General features: G+C 38.3%; 1 non-coding gene across 1 annotated transcript; it reads left to right on the forward strand.

The window, feature by feature from the left end:
• Positions 1 to 16,549: 16,549 nt before the first annotated feature.
• LOC131152555 (small nucleolar RNA R71) lies at positions 16,550 to 16,655 on the forward strand. The gene has a single exon (XR_009136047.1). It is a non-coding gene; the product is annotated as a small nucleolar RNA R71 (small nucleolar RNA).
• The last annotated feature ends 1,592 nt before the right edge of the window (positions 16,656 to 18,247 follow it).

Here is an 18,247-nt window from a genome sequence, read left to right on the forward strand (position 1 = left end):
ATCTCTATACATCTTTGTGTTCCCTGGATGTACTGTATAGAGAAAGCAGTGTGCCTCTTCCAGGATGGTTCATTTAATCTCAGCATCATTCGGTACGCATATCCTGGTGTGAAATCTCAACACCCCGTCATTTGAGACATTGAAATCTGCATTCAACACATCCTGTATTTCACTCATAATCTCTGCCAGCTTTGCATTTTCATCTGAGCTGTCTTAAACCTTTCTTATAAGGTTAGTAGCACTACCAGGCTAGCAATGAATGCTTGGTGATTTCATTCCACTAACTCCACACCCAAGCTTTCCAGATCCATTCTGATCTAATGCTAAACTCCAATTGCCGACACTGACGTAGGCACTAACTTTTGACTCAAAGCATCAGCAACCACATTAGCTTTTCCTGGGTGGTAATTGATGGTATGGTCGTAGTCCTTTATCAACTCAAGCCATCTCTGTTACCTCATGTTTAACTCTGAGTGAAAATGTACTTAAGACTCTTATAGTCAGTAAAGATCTCGCACCTTTCATTGTATAGGTAGTGCCTCCCGATTTTCAATGCATAGACTACTGTTGCCAATTTCATGTCATGTATTGGATAATTCTTCTCGTACTCCTTGAGTTGGCGATAAGCGTACGTGATAATCTTTCCCTGCTGCATTAAGACACACCTGAGTCCCTTCTTAGATGCATCACTGTAGATCACAAATCCACCCACTCCTGATGGAATGGTCAATACAGGGGCGGTAACTAGACGCTGCTTCAATTCCTAAAAACTCTACTTGCACTCATCATTCCACTTGAACTTCATATTCTTCCTCGTGAGCCATGTCAGAGGACCTGATAGTTTAGAAAAACCCGCTACGAACTGGAGGTAATATCTTGCCAGACCCAAGAAACTTCTAACCTCATGCACGTTTCTCGGTCTCGCCCAATCAACTACCACTTCTATCTTACTCGGGTTCACTGAAACACCTTCTCTGGACACTACATGTCCCAGAAATGCCACTTGCTTTAACCATAATTTGCATTTCTTGAACTTCACAAACAACTTCTTTTCTCGAAGTACCTGGACTACCAACCTCAAATGAGTTGCATGCTCCTTAAGACTCCTAAAATAAACCAGGATGTCATTAAAGAATACAATCACGAACTGATCTAAGTACTCGTGGAATACCCTGTTCATCAGGTCCATGAATGTCGTATGAGTATTGGTCAATCCGAAAGGCATAACCAGAAATTCATAGTGGTCATACCTAGTACGGAAGGTCGTCTTTGGTACATCCTCTAATTTAACTGTCAACTGATGATACCCATATCGCAGATCAATCTTGGAAAAGACTTGTGTGCCCTGTAACTGGTTAAATAGATCATCAATTTGGGGTAAGGGGTACTTATTCTTTACTGTCACTTTATTAATCTCTCTATAATCGATGCACATCCTCATCGACCCATCCTTCTTCTTTACAAATAACACCAGCGCTCCCCATATTGATACACTCAATCTGATAACTCCTTTGTCAAGAAGTTCCTACAGCTGCTCCTTTAACTATTTTAATTCTGCTGAAGCCATTCTATATGGAGCCTTAGAAATAGATGCTGTCCCCAAAAGCAACTCAATGGAAAATTTCACCTAGCGATCAGAAGGTAATCTTGGTAAGTCCTATGGGAAAACATCTAAGAACTCTCTTACCACAGAAATATCCTCCAGTTTACGTTCCTCCCTCAGTGCATCTTTTATGAATGCTAAATACCCCTAGCATCCCTCTAGGAGTAACCTCCTTATCTGTATAGCTGAAAAGATTCATGGTGCAGAGTGCACACATGACCCGAAAAGTATAAACTCCGACTCCTCAGGAGATTAAAACACTACCTCCTTCCTGTGGCAATCAATACTCGCATAGCTAGCTGCTAGCCAATCCATCCCCAAAATAAGATCAAAGTCATGCATGTCAAAGATAATCAAGTTAGCAGGTATCATTCTCCCCTGAATTTCTACTAGACAATCTTGGATCACTTTACTACACACTACCACTGACCCTGTCGGTGTGACCACCTCTAACTCAGCATCTAACGATTGTGTTTCTACCATGCACAATTTAATAAAATCCCAAGAAATAAAAGAATGCGTCGCACCTGAGTCAAACAATACAATGGATTTATTTGACAAAATGGAAATTGTACCTATCACCACGTCACTGGCGTTCTTAGCATCACCAGGAGTTAAGGAATACAATCGCGCCTGGGTCGTACCCCTCTGATAGTTTCTACTTAGTGCTTGATTACCTCCCCAATATGGCTACTGAGGAGGTGTGTTGTTCCACACCATGCGGCAATCATGAGCCAAATGTCCAGGCCTACCACACCAAAAGCAACCACCTAATCCTACCTTGCACTCTTATGAATGCCTCTTGACACATATAGGGCAAACAGGGAATGATGAGGTACCCTGGAATGCCCTAACACTCGTATCTTATCGCTAGCCTCTGCCATTACCATACCTCCTCCAAGGACCCTGCCTCGCACCTGTATGAGAACTAGAAGGCATCAGCCTCTTCTTCGAGTTCTAACCCTCTACATCCCCCTGTAGACTTGCCTCTACCACAATGGCCTTATCTACTAGTGTAGCAAACTCTTGCACCTCTAACACAACCACCTGCTTTTTAATCTCCTGCTTTAAACCCCTCTCGAACTTACAAGCCTTTGCAGACTCGTCTCGTACCATGTAAGAAGCAAAGTGTGACAGCTCCACAAATCGAGTGGCGTACTACTGAACAGTCAGCTATCCTTGAGTCAGGTTCAGGAACGCCCTTGCGTTTGCTTTCCTGACAAAGGCTAAAAAATACCGATCAAAGAACACTTCTATAAAATGGCTCCATGTTGTCTCCACCGGTAAGTCTCTACTCCTCCAGTAGCTTTACTACTTCCCACCATCTCTCGGTCTCTCTAGTCAGTCTAAACGTAGCACATAGCACATTTCTCTTGTCGGTGCATCGCAGTATGACCAAGATCTTCTCGATTTCCCGAATCCAATTCTTTGTAAGGATCGGGTTGGTACTTCCTGCGAAGGTAGGAGGTTTTAGGCAAGTGAACTTCTCAATAGAATGTCCCAGCTCAACAGTGGGACGATCTTGCCCCCAAGAGCTCCATATAACCTCGGCCATAAACTGCAGGGCAAAATCTCGAAGCTCCACCAAAGAATTGCTGCTACCCTCATGGACAACTCCCTCACTACTACTACCTCCAGCAACAACGTTACTGTCCCTGGGATCCATCCTGTAGACATAACCAAAACGAATTTAGAGTCATAATATCCTACCATGTCTGGTGTAATCATAATACTAAAATTCTTACTTTAAATAAATTCCAAGTACCGGCCTAAATCTTTACGACGCACTCTACAAATTTCATATTCCCATTCTAGTTTTCAAGTTCTTGCCTCTCTACTCGGAAACAAAACCATCAATGGATTGCCGTGGTTTTCTGAACCCATCGACTGATCCAGAAAAACATAAAAGTCCATCAAGGGATTTCTACCTCCAGGCTTACAAAGCAAAACTCAATGTTCCTATTCTATCCATTCCTATCCTTTTCCTATTTGAACCTATACTCTGGTAAGATCATTTGACTTAGTCTGCAGAACCTAGTAACCTAGGCTCTGATACCACCTGTAGTGCCCTGACCCACCACGTGGGCCAGAAGTGGCAGTAAAACATACATTTGTACATACATACACACAGACACACACACAGACACACACACAAAACCATCAATGGATTGCTGTGATTTTCTGAACTCGTCGACTGATCCAGAAAAACATAGAAGTCCGTCAAGGGATTTCTGTCTCCAGACTTACGAAGCAAAACTCAATGTTCCTATTCTACCCATTCCTATCCTTGTCCTATTTGAACCTATACTCTGGAAAGATCATTTGACTTAGTCTGCAAAACCTAACAACTTAAGCTCTGATACCACTTGTAGCACCCCGACCCGCCACGTGGGCCCGAAGTGCTAGTAAAACATATATATATATATATATATATATATTTCTGATACCACCTGTAGAATATATAAATGCAACTCACCCTAACTAGATTATCCTGGGTGCACCTTCCATTACTATAATTAAACCATACAATGGAAGATTTCTAAAACATCCAAACACTTTACCAGAGTTCTATCTGTTCCCAAATACATACACACCACTACCTGTCTACATATTACAATCCAAAAATAACAGAAGTGGATATCTAGTATCTCAGCAGTTCTGATAACCACTCCCAAAAGTCTAATCCCAGCCCCGAGGTAAGCTGGGTACAATTCCCTAAAGGATCTGAAAATGATTTGTATAATAGGGTGAGACACTTCTTAGTAAGACGGATTATATTATTATCAGTGTGTGGCTAGCATGAGTTCTCGTGTGAATATAAAACTTCCATTATTTAACTGTATATGAAATGGCATTTAAAAGCTATACTACACTGTATATATGAAAATACATATTTCTGAATAATAAACTGTAGGCTCAATATAGCCATTTTTAGTAAATTTGCCCATATATGCATAAACGATACAACCTGGACTACTGTATTAGTGTCATCACGCTATCATAATCTCATACGACCTGCTTCCCCCCATGATGGGTTGTGCGACTCGAAGGTCGGACTCAACATATGGTTGGCCGACCATAGCTAAGTCAGTAAAGGTAGTAAGTACGATTATGCCTACCTATGGTCATCTGAAACTGCATCGGATGGGCCCCCCCCGGCACTTTCCTTGAGGGAGTATTGTGCCCAGGTCACCAATCGTCGATCCATCATCACACAATCATCCCAATATGATTGCACTCCCTGCCAACATATAGTTACGGTACCGTGCTCATAACATCACATTTCATATCCACAGTGTTCTAGAATCATATATGGCAATTTACATAATAAAAACTGCTTTATTCTCATTTCATATAAAACCTGTCATTTATTAACTCTCAAGCCCCAACCATCATATTAAATCTCAGCCCCCGGCCGTCATATCAAATCTCGGCCCCCAGCTGTTATATCAAATCTTGGCCCCCAGCCATCATATTATACTGTGTATTATCAGTAAAAACATTCTACTCATATATACCATTTAAAAACTGTTCTCATGCCACACAATTTTTATCTCATAGATCATAAATAAAATAAACTGACGGGAAAGACATAAATTGTTAAAAATAGGGTCTGAGCATCTCCATGGTTTTATTTAACTTAAGCTATTTATTTTATAGAAATAGGAGATCTCAAACCAATCACGTAAATTTTCCCCAAAACATATAACAGTCAAAACCATCCTTTTCATATACCCAATTTATTCAGAAAATCATATATTGCAATTTAATCGGTCCATATTTCAAAATTAACTGACATAATAAAATCCCTTTGCTTGGCTTACTGGGAACCCTAAATCCATGCCCTACAGCATTTGAAGTTCAAAACCCTGAAATTACATTTTTCTAAAATAAATCAATTCAACTCATAGAATATTTCTCATTTAGCGTTTCCTAGGCCTCATATACTCCAAATTAACAATAAAACCCTAAAATACCCTACTTACCTTGGTTTTGGAGTGGTGTTTGGAAAGCTCAGTTCAGAAATCCGCTCTGCTAGACTTGTAGAAAAATGCTCCTAGATCCTCATGGCGGCATCTGATCATCGATTCAGGCCATGAACGATGAGAAATCGAAGAGAGAAGGGGTGAGGGCACGGGTTAGAGAGAGAGATAGAGAGAGAGAAATTAAGTTTCTTAATGAAGAAGCGACCTAAAAATCTATTTATAAGCCATTGATGCGGCACAATTAGTCAACGAAATGGGACCCTCGTCGACGAACCGTAAGAGAACATTCGTCGATGAAAGAAGGGGTTCATCGATGAACCATATGCTTGAAATTCCTCTCGGTATTTCTTCATCGATGATGCTTGAACTTTGTTGATGAGTTACAGAAGGGAATTCGTTGACGAAAACAGGGGATTCATCGACGAGTCCTGCTGTTTGCCCCTTTTTAAATTTGCTTTTCTTATTTTCTTATTTCCTTTTTATTTTATGAGTTTGGGTTTCTACAGTATCACTCAAAACTCAAAACATTAAAATTGTAGAGCTTTTTCTTGGCATTGCACAACATTTTGAATCATCTTAATTGAAGGTCGAATGAGAAAGTCATGCCTAGATTATGAAGTAGTGTTGAAACTGTCCATAATTGACCAATTAGCTTTGTTTTGCACTCAACGCCTCAATTTACATCATTTTTCATGGTCCGATCTACTTGTTATTGTATGCATGGCCTCTCCAAATTTTTGAAAAATTATCCTGCGATAATTAAACATGATATTCGTAAATCTCCAAAAAAAATAGGATAATTATCTTAAAATTATCAAATGGGCTCACTGATTAAAATATGGGACATAATTAAGTATTTAATTCAAATAGTGACATTTAATTAATGCATTTAAATACTTAATAACGTAACTTTGACGCATAATCACACCCCCCAACTAACATTTTGATAGTCTCTAGAAAATAACGTGAATGCAATCCAGGGCAATACCCACAGATACCAATTCCAACAAATATTAAATGAATGCACATGCGACACAATCATACCATTTCACATACAAGAATATAACCAGATTATACACAAGCTCATTCATACACAATTCATGCAACTCCAAAGCAAGTCACTTATGCAAGTTTCATCATTATATAACCATTAAGAACAGTATACTCACATAAAATTAACCGGCAATTACGATTCAAAGTTAATGTAGCCACACAAATTCGAGTATAAAAAGGTGAAATCTCGAGGCACGTGTAATTTGTATGACTCGTTACACTCAAGATATCCATGGAAACCTACAGAACGGTCGTTTTGACTCGGCCTAACTGGTATACCCTAAATAACACTGAGAAAGGATGGGTTCACTCGTCATATGTGAGGAGGAGTGTCATGATCAAACATCCCACATATTACAAGGAACAAACACTAAATGTATGGAGTGGAATTGTCTGAAAAGGATCTAACCTATTTGTGAGGTGTCAAGCCCTTCACCCTAGCATATTCTCACCTACTTGTAATATCAACCAAGACCACCCTAGATCAACTTATTCACAAACCAAGCATGAATAATTCTGAGACATTAAGCGGTTGAAGAGTCTTCATATGTGGAGAGCATGTGTCGTGTCATTGACTTCTTTTTGTAGTTGTGTGGAGTAGGTATAAATCTTTCACCCCATTTTGGTGCATTTCTATTTCTTTTTTCTTTTTTTTTTTATTCATTCTTCAATTTCTTTCTTTTCATGGTTAATTAGGACAATCACTACACTTATTTTGTTGTCTTCATACCACCTATGTGAATTAAGCTCGAGCAGTAGTCTATGAACTAAGTCTATTTCTAGGGGTGGCTCAGCCTTCACATCTTGAGTAGGCTATAAGACCTAGGTTTCTATCTCCCCACCGGATGTCACTTCTAGGCTAGTAAGTCAAAAACTGAGACTAGTGAATAAAGAATATCCAAAAAAAAAAAAGGGAAAGTCAAGTTTCATGAACTCTGAGTTGACATCAAAACTCAAAAGAACGATAAATGGCTCAACAGTACCTCACAAGGTGTCAAAGTCACCATGACCGCTCTCTCAGTGCTCACGAGGAACCCTAAGTGCTATAAGTCACGTGAATGTATATTTTTAACATCATAAGATACCGTACAAATACAAGAGTTTATATAGCCAAATTAAGATGAATGAACTACCAGTCAACCTTCATGGAGTTACAATTCCTAGATTAGCCATATAAGGAGAAGCTACACATAAATAACCCAAGTGTGTAACTTCTAGGTTATATGCAAGTATGTAAAGGATATAAGTCAATGTTAATCATAGCCTAATCATCCATATTCAATTTTTTTTCATTGTATTTTCTCATCCTCCCCCCCCCCCAACTAAAGTGAAACATTGTCTTCAATGTGAAAGCATAGGGGAGGCGGGAGAGATGATAAGGAGGGAAGTAGAGACATACCTGGGTGGACAAGTGAGGGAAAAGAAAAACTGAAACTAAGGAAAACTATACCTAAAAATTAACTAAAAATAAAACAAGGTAAAACAAAATGAAAAGAAAAGAAAGAAAACATCATAGTTTGTCTGGCCGAAGCTCTGGAGGGATTTCATCTGGTGGGTGCAGTTTTATAAATTGAACTGGCGGATCTCCAAATTTGAGCTGCCACAATGAATTAGTCTTATTACCTGCATGAAAGTTAGCCTCAAATGAATTAATGCTCTTCAAAATACTAGACAATACATGTGCAGATTGACTTTCTTATTTTAACAAGAAAGGATCTTTATTCAGTATGTTTTCTAGGAAATTTACTTTTTTAAGAACTGGTTTTTGAGGAAAAGTTGTCGGAATAGTTACATTTAGCTCTTCAGGAGCATCAACACTAAAATTTTTACCTAGTTCCTTGAAAGTTGAACTTTCACCATTATGCTCAATTTCTTCATCTAGTGCACCAATTACCTTACCATTGTAGAGATTTTCTTCGGCATTGCAATCCTTAACATTCACTACTGTAGGTAATGACAGTGCCATGGTTGTCACTTGCACTCGAGTATTTGGCTGGGCTTGACTTGACTTCACGATTGCAGACTGCACTTGAGTATCTGGCTAGGATGATGGCTGCTTAAATTTGAGCTTGCTTCCTCTGATTCTTCTTTAGCTTCATCTGTCTTAGTTGCAACTTTACGTGTTGGGACAATGATTTCGCGCTAAAACTGCGTAATTAGGCATCTTAATCCGGACATTATGGCTTATATTTTTAATTAAATGTCAAATTACATTCAATATTTTAACAAAGTGTTTTATTTATGATTTATGCATTTTATTGAACAATTTATGAATTTTTGGTCATTTTTTATCGCAGGAAAATTCCCGAGAACCAAAACCAGCATCAGTTCGTAATTCATGCATAACTTTCCTATATGAGCTCTGATCGAGACGATTTAAATTTTTGTAGAAAGAGGAAAGAATTATCTACAAATTCCATGTTTTGAGTTTTAAGTGAAACGGGCTCCATTAAGGTCAAACATAGTCATGATCGCAGATAGCAAAAACGAAGAAAAAAAAATGAAAAAAAAATGAAAATGAGTCTTGATGTGACCTGGCCATGTAGGCCGGGTCGGATCCTCCAAACGGGTCAGCTACACGGGTTGTAGGGTTCCCCCACCTTAGTTAATCTTCTTTTCTTCTTCCTGTTTGGTGTGCCCCCGCGCACCAACCCTCTCCCTTACTCTTTCACTCTCCCTTCTCTTCTCCCATTCTCTTCTTTCTTTTATTTTCTTTCAAGTCTTTGTTCTTCTTCCCTTTCACTCTCCCCTACTCTCTACATCTCAGTTTTTATTCTCTCTATCCCTCAATCTCTCTCAATATCTCTCACCCTCTCTCTCTTTCATTCTTCCCTCTCTCTGTTTCTTCCAACCTCCATTCGAAGCAGCACCACGGCCAGCACTGCCGTGAGTAGTCCACAATCCAGCACCTGCTCCGACCAAGACACTCCAGCAGCAATTTTACCTCCCCTACAACTCCACACAGAGCACTAGGCAGCCCCTGAGATTCTTGAGTAGAGCACAGCAACTTCCACCTCAAGCTCCAACCGAAGCATCAGGCCAGCCTCCAAACTCCACGAGACGCCAACCATCTCCATCAGCCATGCACCAGCAGTCAACCTACTGCAACCTGCTGGCCTTCAAGCACCTGAGTCACTCTTCCTCTTTCTATGCTTTATTTCTCTCTCTCTCTCTCTCTCTCTCTCTCTCTCTCTCTCTCTCTCTCTTTTCTTTCTTCTTTTCTTTTCTTTCTTTTATTGCAATTGAATATTTCTTTGTAATTTATTTAGTTAATTAATTAGAGTTTTGGAAAAACTTATTTGAACAATTTTTAAGTACTTTTAATTTGTTTTATTGAAGTTTAGTTTTTATTTATTTATGTTTCTCTTAATTAATGTTATTATTAGATTTGAAGAATTTAATTTAGTTTGTTTTTACTGTGTTTCGCTATCGTTCAAGTGTTAGATTTTCATTGTGTTTGCATTTTGGTTCAACATCGTGATTTGATTAAAGGTTCAATTTTTAGTGTGTGTTTGAATCTGATTGAGTTTCCTTTGCGTGTTTTAATTCCATGTTTTAAGTTACCATCTTTAGTTAACACGTGTTTCGATATTTCCTTGAGTAGATTAGGGTTTCTGTTTTTGCTCTTTAATTCAAGTGCATGATAGGACTAGGGTTTTAAATTGCGTGTCATTTAATTTGCCAAAAGAATCTCAACAATCTTGAAACCCTGAATCTGAACTGAGTTCAGTACCTTTTTATTTTCGATTGGAAGAATGTGAAATTTGAAATTAAAATGCATTCCCTGAGGAGACGATCTAACCCTTGGGTTGAGTATTACACGACATAACTCCTATACTTGGGATAGCTTCCGACCTGCTCATTTTTTGAGTGAATCAAGTTTTTGGCACCATTGTCGGGGAATGTCGGTCTTAGTCTCAAATTAGTATTTTTCTTGTCATTTTAATTAGTCTTATGAAAAAGAAAAATAAAAAAAAAAGTGAAGAAAACAAAAACAGAAAAAAACTTAGTTTTGAAAAAAAATACACAAATAAATATGGCTGCACTTGCACCGTGCACGATAATGGACTTTTTGTAGCTTGAATACGCGACTACATCCTCTTTCACTTTGCCTAATGAAGAACTTGATTTCATGAGGCAGGAGGAAGTTGTTGCTACCTTAGCTCTACGGGACGAAATCTGAGTGCCCTTATCAGCACCTATCAGAGTTCGAGTTGACTTGCAATATTTTTTTCTCCCGTGCTAGAACTGATGAATCTACTAGACTGCATTTATTTCTTGGCTCTTTGAAGGATAGAGTGCAGATGTGGTTTAATTCTTTGAGACCTCACTCTATCACTAATTGGGCTGATATGGAGTATGATCTTCTGCATGCGTTTTGTCCCTCACAGAAAACTCAATTTTTGCAGGAACAAATTCTTAATTTTGTGCAATAGGATGACGAGACATTTCAGGCTTGCTGGGAGCGATTCAAGGATCTGCTAAGTACTTGTCCACATTACGGGTTTGACTCATGGAGGTTAGCTGATTGTGTTTATACTGCTCTTACCCTTGATTGCAAGTACTTTGTCCAGACCATGTCTAATGGAGAGCCCGTCAGCGAGGATCCAGATCAGGTACTATCATTCTTTGATTACCTAACTGAATGTGTCCCACAGTGGAATACACGATACAATTAGGCACCCATGACTGTACACCCTATCAGCACAATCATTGGTAGAGAGGCATATGAGCCAACATACTATCCAGATAATCCTTTATCTCAATACCAGCCACAACAGATCTCTCAGAGCTGTACACCGTCGGGATTTTTTGAGGATAGCATTACACAGATGGCGAACATGCTCCAGCAGTACATGCAAACTCAAGTCAATCATAATAATGAATTGCGGGATACCATTAATGTGATAAGCACGCAGTTGGACACCTTAGAAAAAGAGGGATTATCCGTGGAACCTCAGCCTAGTCCTCAAGAGTACCAATAGCCACAACAAAAAATACACGATGTTTCTCTTGAGACAGAGGAGGCCGCCATCACTTCGAGAAGTAGGAAAGAAGTTCCCCAACCTAAGATGCTCATCGCCGGGCAACCAGTTGTCCCAGCACTAGAAATTACGGCTGAAACATAAGAAGTCATCGAAAAACTAGAGAAAATGGACCTAGAAGTGAAACAGTCAGTTAATGAGGAGGCTGATACTAATAAGGAGTACCAATTTGTGGTACCTCATACTCCGAGCTTGACAACCGTGGAAACGTCACTCCCGACTGAATCAGATGTTAAGGAGCCCAATGTGGGAACAGACCCTTGCAGTGGTTTGATGATTTGTACACCTGATAAAGAGGGTGACCAATCTGGTGAGAGTCTAATCTTCAAAGAACTAGGTAAAACTTGTAATGTCAATGCTTCTGAAGAACTAAAGGTAACTATTCCAATAACTTTCTCTCAAACACTAGTTCGTGAAGAAGCAAATTTCCTGGACACAATATTGAATAAAGACCCTTTCTTGTCAACACAAGAGGGTCGATTTGCACACTTATTGTTTGGTATATTGACGAGTATTAATTCATTTGAGGCTGATTTTCGTGCAGGTATGAAGATCGATCCATTGTGGCAACTCAAATTTGGAGACCCGCTGGTGCAATTTATAGACCTGCGGCCACCAGACGAAATTCCTCCTGAGCCTCCGCCAGAAAATTGTGATGTTTTTCTTTTCTTTCTTTTCCTTTTATTTTATCTTATTTTATTTTTAGTTGGTTTTCAAGTCCATTTTCTCGTAGTTCAATTTTTATTTTCCATTACCCCATCACTCAGGTACGCCCTACCTTTCCTGTGCATAGTTTTTTCTATTCCCCCTATGCTTTCACATTGAGGACAATGTTCTACTTTAGTTTGGGGGGGGAGGTGAGCAGTCACATGTGATACTGTGCATGTATACGTACTAGGTTTTATATTATAAAAAAAATTAAAAATCAAAAAAATTAAAAAGAAAGAGAGAAAGAAAGGAAGAGCACTGAGGAATTACACTGCATTATGTCATGCTTAACACTAACGTATACCCTTCACATACTTGCATATAAAGAATGACACACTTGAGTCAATCATGCGCGGTTTCTCTTTATATGATTTTATGACTCCATAGAGAATTGATTGGTAGTACACTCGTGTTAATATGGCTACATAATTTTTTGTATTTACACAGTATCTCACGAGGCTAAATAAACATATTCACGTGATTCATTGGTAGTACACTCGTGTTAATATGACTACATACTTTTTTGTATTTACATGGTATCTCACGAGGCTGAATAAACACATTCACATGATTCATTGCACTTAGGGTTTCCTATGAGCACTGAGAGAACACCTGTGATGACTATGACACCTTGTGAGATATCCTTGAGCTATTTATCGTCATTTTGAGCGTTAACATCAAATCAGAGTTCATGGAACTCAGTTCCCTTTTCTTTTGGATGATCCCTTGTACACTAGTCTCTGTCTTTGATTTGCTAGCCTAGAGGTAACATCTAGTGGGGAGATAGAAACCTAGGTCTTGCAGCCTACTCAAGATGTGAAGGCTGAGCCACCCCTAGAAATAGACTTAGTTCATGGACCACTATTTGAGCTCAATTCCCATTGATGGTATGAAGATTACAAAAGAAATGTAAAGATTGTCTTAATTGCTTAAGAAAAGACAGAAAATGATGAATGAGCAGAAGAAAGAATAAGAAATGAACATGCGTATGAAATGAAATGCTAATGCCTGCCCCACAAAAATATCACAAAAAGTCAACGACATGACACATATTTTCCATGTACGAAGATTCTTCAATCGTTTAATGCCTCAGATGTATTCACGACAAGTTTGTGAATAAGTTAATCTAGGGTGGTCTCAGTTGGATATGTCGAGTAGGTGAGAAGATGCTAGGGTTAAGGACCCGACACCTCATTGATAGGCTAGATCCTTTCCAGACTAGTCCTCTCTATATACTTAGCATTGTTCCTTTTAGTATGGGCGATGTTTGATCGCGACACTCCTCCTCACATACGATGAATGTACCCATTCCTTTTGAGTGTTCTTGAGGGTATACTAGTTAGGTCAAGTCAAAGCGACCGTTCTGTAGGTGTCCACTAATATCCTAGGTATACTGAGTCTCACATATCACACACACCTCGAGAGTTCACCTATTTATACTCAAACTTATATTACTGCATTAACTTTGAATTGTGTCGTTGGTCAACTTCATGTGAGTATACTATTCTTGAATGATATTTAAATGATGAAACTTGCATGAGTGATGTTTTTCAGAGACGTGTGCATTAAATATGAACAAGTTCGTGTGAAATTCAGTTATATTCTTGTATGTGAAACGATATGATTGTGTCGCATGTGTATTAATTTCATGTTCACTGGAGTTCATAGTTGTGGGAACTACCCAGAAATTCATTCACGTTATTTTCTAGAGACTAGAAAAACGTTAGTTGGGGGGGTGTGATTACACACTAAAACTGCATAATTAGGCATCTTAATCCGGGCATTACGACTTCTATTTTTAATTAAATGTCTAATTATGTCCAATCTTTTAACAAAGTGTCTTATTTATGATTTATGCGTTTTATGAACAATTTATGAAATTTTGGTAATTTTTTATCGCAGGAAAATTCCTCGGAACCAAAACTAGTACAAGTTCGTAATTCATGTACAACTTTCCCGTCTGAGCTCCGATCGAGATTATTCAAATTTTTGGAGAAAGAGAAAAGGATTATCTACAACTTCTATGTTTTGAGTTTTGAGCGAAACAGGATCCATGAAGGTCAACCATAGCCGTGATCACGAAGAGTAAAAACAAAGAAAAAAAAAATGAAATTGAGTCGTGATGTGACCCGACCATGCACGCCGAGTCGGATCCTCCAAACGGGTCAGCTACAAGGGTTGTAGGGATCTTCCTCCTTATTTAATCTTGTTTTATTCTCCCTGTTCAGTGTGCCCCTGCGCACCAACCCTCTCCTTTACTCTTTCACTCTCCCTTCTCTTCTCCTTTTCTCTTCTTACTTTTCTTTTCTTTACTGTCTTTATTCTTCTTCTCTTTCACTCTTCCTTGTTCTTTGCATCTCAATTTTTATTCTCCCTGTCCCTCAATCTCTCTCAGTATCCCTCGCCCTTTCTCTGTTTTATTCTTCCCTCTCCCTGTTTCTTCCAGCCTCCATCCGAAGCAACACCACGACCAGCACTGTCATGAGCAGACCACAATCCAGCACTTGCTTCGGCCAAGATGCTCTAGCAGTAGTTCTACCTCCCCTGACTCCACACAGAGCACCAGGCAGCCCCTGGAGATTCCTGAGTAGAGCACAACAACTTCCACCTTAAGCTCCAACAGAAGCATCAGGCCAGCCTCCAAACTCCACGAGATGCCAGCCACCTCCATCAGCCATGCACCAGTAGCCAACTTACTGCAGCCTGCTGGACTTCAAGCACCCAAGTCACTCTTCCTCTTTATGTGCTTTATTTCTCTCTCTCTCTCTCTCTCTCTCTCTCTCTCTCTCTCTCTCTATCTCTCTCTCTCTCTCTCTCTCTCTCTCTCTCTCTCTCTCTCTCTCTCTCTCTTTTCTTTCTTCTTTTCTTTTCTTTCTTTTATTGCAATTGAATATTTCTTTTTAATTTATTTAGTTAGTTAATTAGAGTTTTGGAAAAACTTATTTGAACAATTGTTAAGTACTTTTAATTTGTTTTATTGAAGATTAGTTTTTATTTATTTATGTTTCTCTTAATTAATGTTATTATTAGATTTGAAGAATTTAATTTAGTTTGTTTTTATTGTGTTTCACTATCGTTCAAGTGTTAGATTTTCATTCTATTTGCATTTTGGTTCAACACCGTGATTTCATTAAAGGTTCAGTTTTTAGTGTGTGTTGAATCTGATTGAGTTTCCTTTGCGTGCTTTAATTCCATGTTTTAAGTTACTATATTTAGTTAATGCGTGTTTCGATGTTTCCTTGAGTAGACTAGGGTGTTCGTTTTTGCTCTTTAATTCAAGTGTATGATAGGACTAAGGTTTTAAATTGCGTGTCATTTAATTTGTCAAAAGAATCTCAACAATCTTGAAATCCTGAATCTGAACTGAGTTTAGTACCTTTTTATTTTCGATTGGAAGAACGTGAAATTTGAAATTAAAACGCATTCCTTGAGGAGACGATCTAGCCCTTGGGCTGAGTATTACACAACATAACTCCTATACTTGAGATAGCTTCCGAACTGCTTGTTTTTCGAGTGAGTCGTACAACAGTTTGTCTATCGATGGGTATCTCAAGTCGAGAAACTTCTTCTTCACTTCTTAGAGTACTAACGACCTTCTCTATCTCAAGAGAATCCCCTGAGACATCATATACCTATTGATTTTGTTGTCAATATACTCGAGGATTAGAGCATTTGGATAATATGTTGGCTGCAAAGGTAGTGCATAAGATTGAGGAGGCTACTGAAACTGTGACGAGTATGGACCAGACTGATCATTCTCCCATGAGAAATTTAGGTGATTCCTCCATCCTGGATTGTAGGTGTTTGAGAATGGCTGATTTAGAGCATTGTTAACCCAATTTGCTGATTGTATCTGATCAGATCTACTCTTATTTTCTAATTCTTCTACCCTCCTTTCCAGTGCAGAAACAAGAGCTTGGAGATCAATCTCCTCTTAGAAATCATATTTACCTCCACCACCGATTGTTCTAAGAAGTTGTGCCCAATCATATCGTGTATTCTATTGTTTGACACTTTCAGCTAAGTAGTTAAAGAATGATAGTACGTGATCAAGTTCCTTTCTGAAGAATTCTCCATTGCACATATTTTGGATAAACTGTTTGCATTCAAAAGTAAGACCTGTATAGAAATAATTAGCTAACCTCCAAGATTCAAACCCGTGATGTGGACAGATATTTATTTGATTCTTGAACCTCTCCCATCAAGCTTGGAAGGTCTCATCACCCTTCTGCATAAATTGACTGATCTGCTTTTGTAGATACTGCGTTCTCTAAAAAGAAAAGAATTTGTGTAAGAACTCACGCTGCATATCAGTCCAACTATTAATAAAGTTAGGCCTCAATAAGTTAAACCAGATCTTTGCCTTATCCTTCAAAGAAAAAGGAAATAAGCGGAGCTTGATATACTCATCAATTACAATAAAGGTGGTGCAGGCTAACTCAAAGTCTATTAAATACTGATACGTACTCTCAGAATCTACCCTGTGGAATTGGGGTATCACTGACAACACACTATGCTTCATCGTAAAATTCGATGCGTCATGTGGTAAAACAATGCAAGAAGGTTTGGTGGTATGTGTAGGCTACAAAAAATCCATAAGCGTGTGTGGTGCAGGTGCAACCATATATATATATATATATATATATATATATATATATATATTTTCAAAACACTTTTTTTTAGTTTTTTTTTTTCATGAAGAAAAGCAAAATAAAAGGAAAAAACACTTGTTTGAAACTAAATCTGGCATTCCTCAACAACGGCGTCAAAAACTTGACTCACTCTAAAAATGAGCAGTGCAAAGGTTATCCTAAGTATAGGAGTTCAGTCATATAATAATTAGCCCAAGGGCCAAATCGTCTCCTCAGGGAATGTAGTTTAATTCCAAACTTTGCGTAAATCCAAAAGAAAACAAGGAAAAAAAAAAGTTTACTGAACACAGTTCAGATTCAGTTTCTTGGATTGTTGAAATTTTGTGACAACATTAAAACGAAGCAAAACATAAACTATATTACTCAACTTAAATGCGGAAAACAATCCTATGTTAAACATTCAGACAAGAAATAAATCATACGCTTGAAATTTCGGACAAAAACCTAAAGATGAAAACTTTATTACTATACTTAAGCATTCAATCATAAAATTAAACACCAACTTAAAAAATGAACTTAACCCAATCAATAGCGTAAACAAAAATTGAATTTAATCCGACGACGGTTTCACCAAAAACGAACTTGACTCTTCAACAACTTAGATAATAAACTAAGCTACGATCTCAAACAAACCAAACGCAAGATAAATAGAACTCAACAAAATATTTAAATTCTAAAGAAGAATTTTAACAAAGACAAGCCAAACTTAATAACGAAAATAATCCCAATCAAAATTCCTTCCAACAATGATATTAATTAAAAAGAAAAGACAAACTGAATTTAATAATGATAATCCAACAAATAAAACACAACTGAAAATTAACAATAATGATTTAACCAAGTATTTAAATGCAAGGAAAAAAAAAAAGAGAGATGAGAGAAGAAGAGAAGAAAGAAAGAAAGCAAGCCGTGAGAGAGAGAGAGAGAGAGAGAGAGAGAGAAGAGTGTAGCCGTGATAGATGGGCAAGTTGTTGTGGCTTCTCCTCCCCAAAAGCTCCCTGCTTCTGCACACCCTCTCAAAGAGAAAAAAAAAAAAAAGAAGAGAAAAAGACTCTCGTTTTTAGCCCTACAAAGCTATCCTTTTTAAAAATACCTAGCCTCCCTTTTACTTTACATTAAATGCTAACTTTTCCAATTCAAAATCCCCCTAACACATCCTTTGCATTTCGGCTCAAATCCTGCTAGCAGTCCACTCACCAT

This window comes from Malania oleifera, chromosome 3, assembly GCF_029873635.1.
Source record: "Malania oleifera isolate guangnan ecotype guangnan chromosome 3, ASM2987363v1, whole genome shotgun sequence".
NCBI lineage: Eukaryota > Viridiplantae > Streptophyta > Magnoliopsida > Santalales > Ximeniaceae > Malania > Malania oleifera.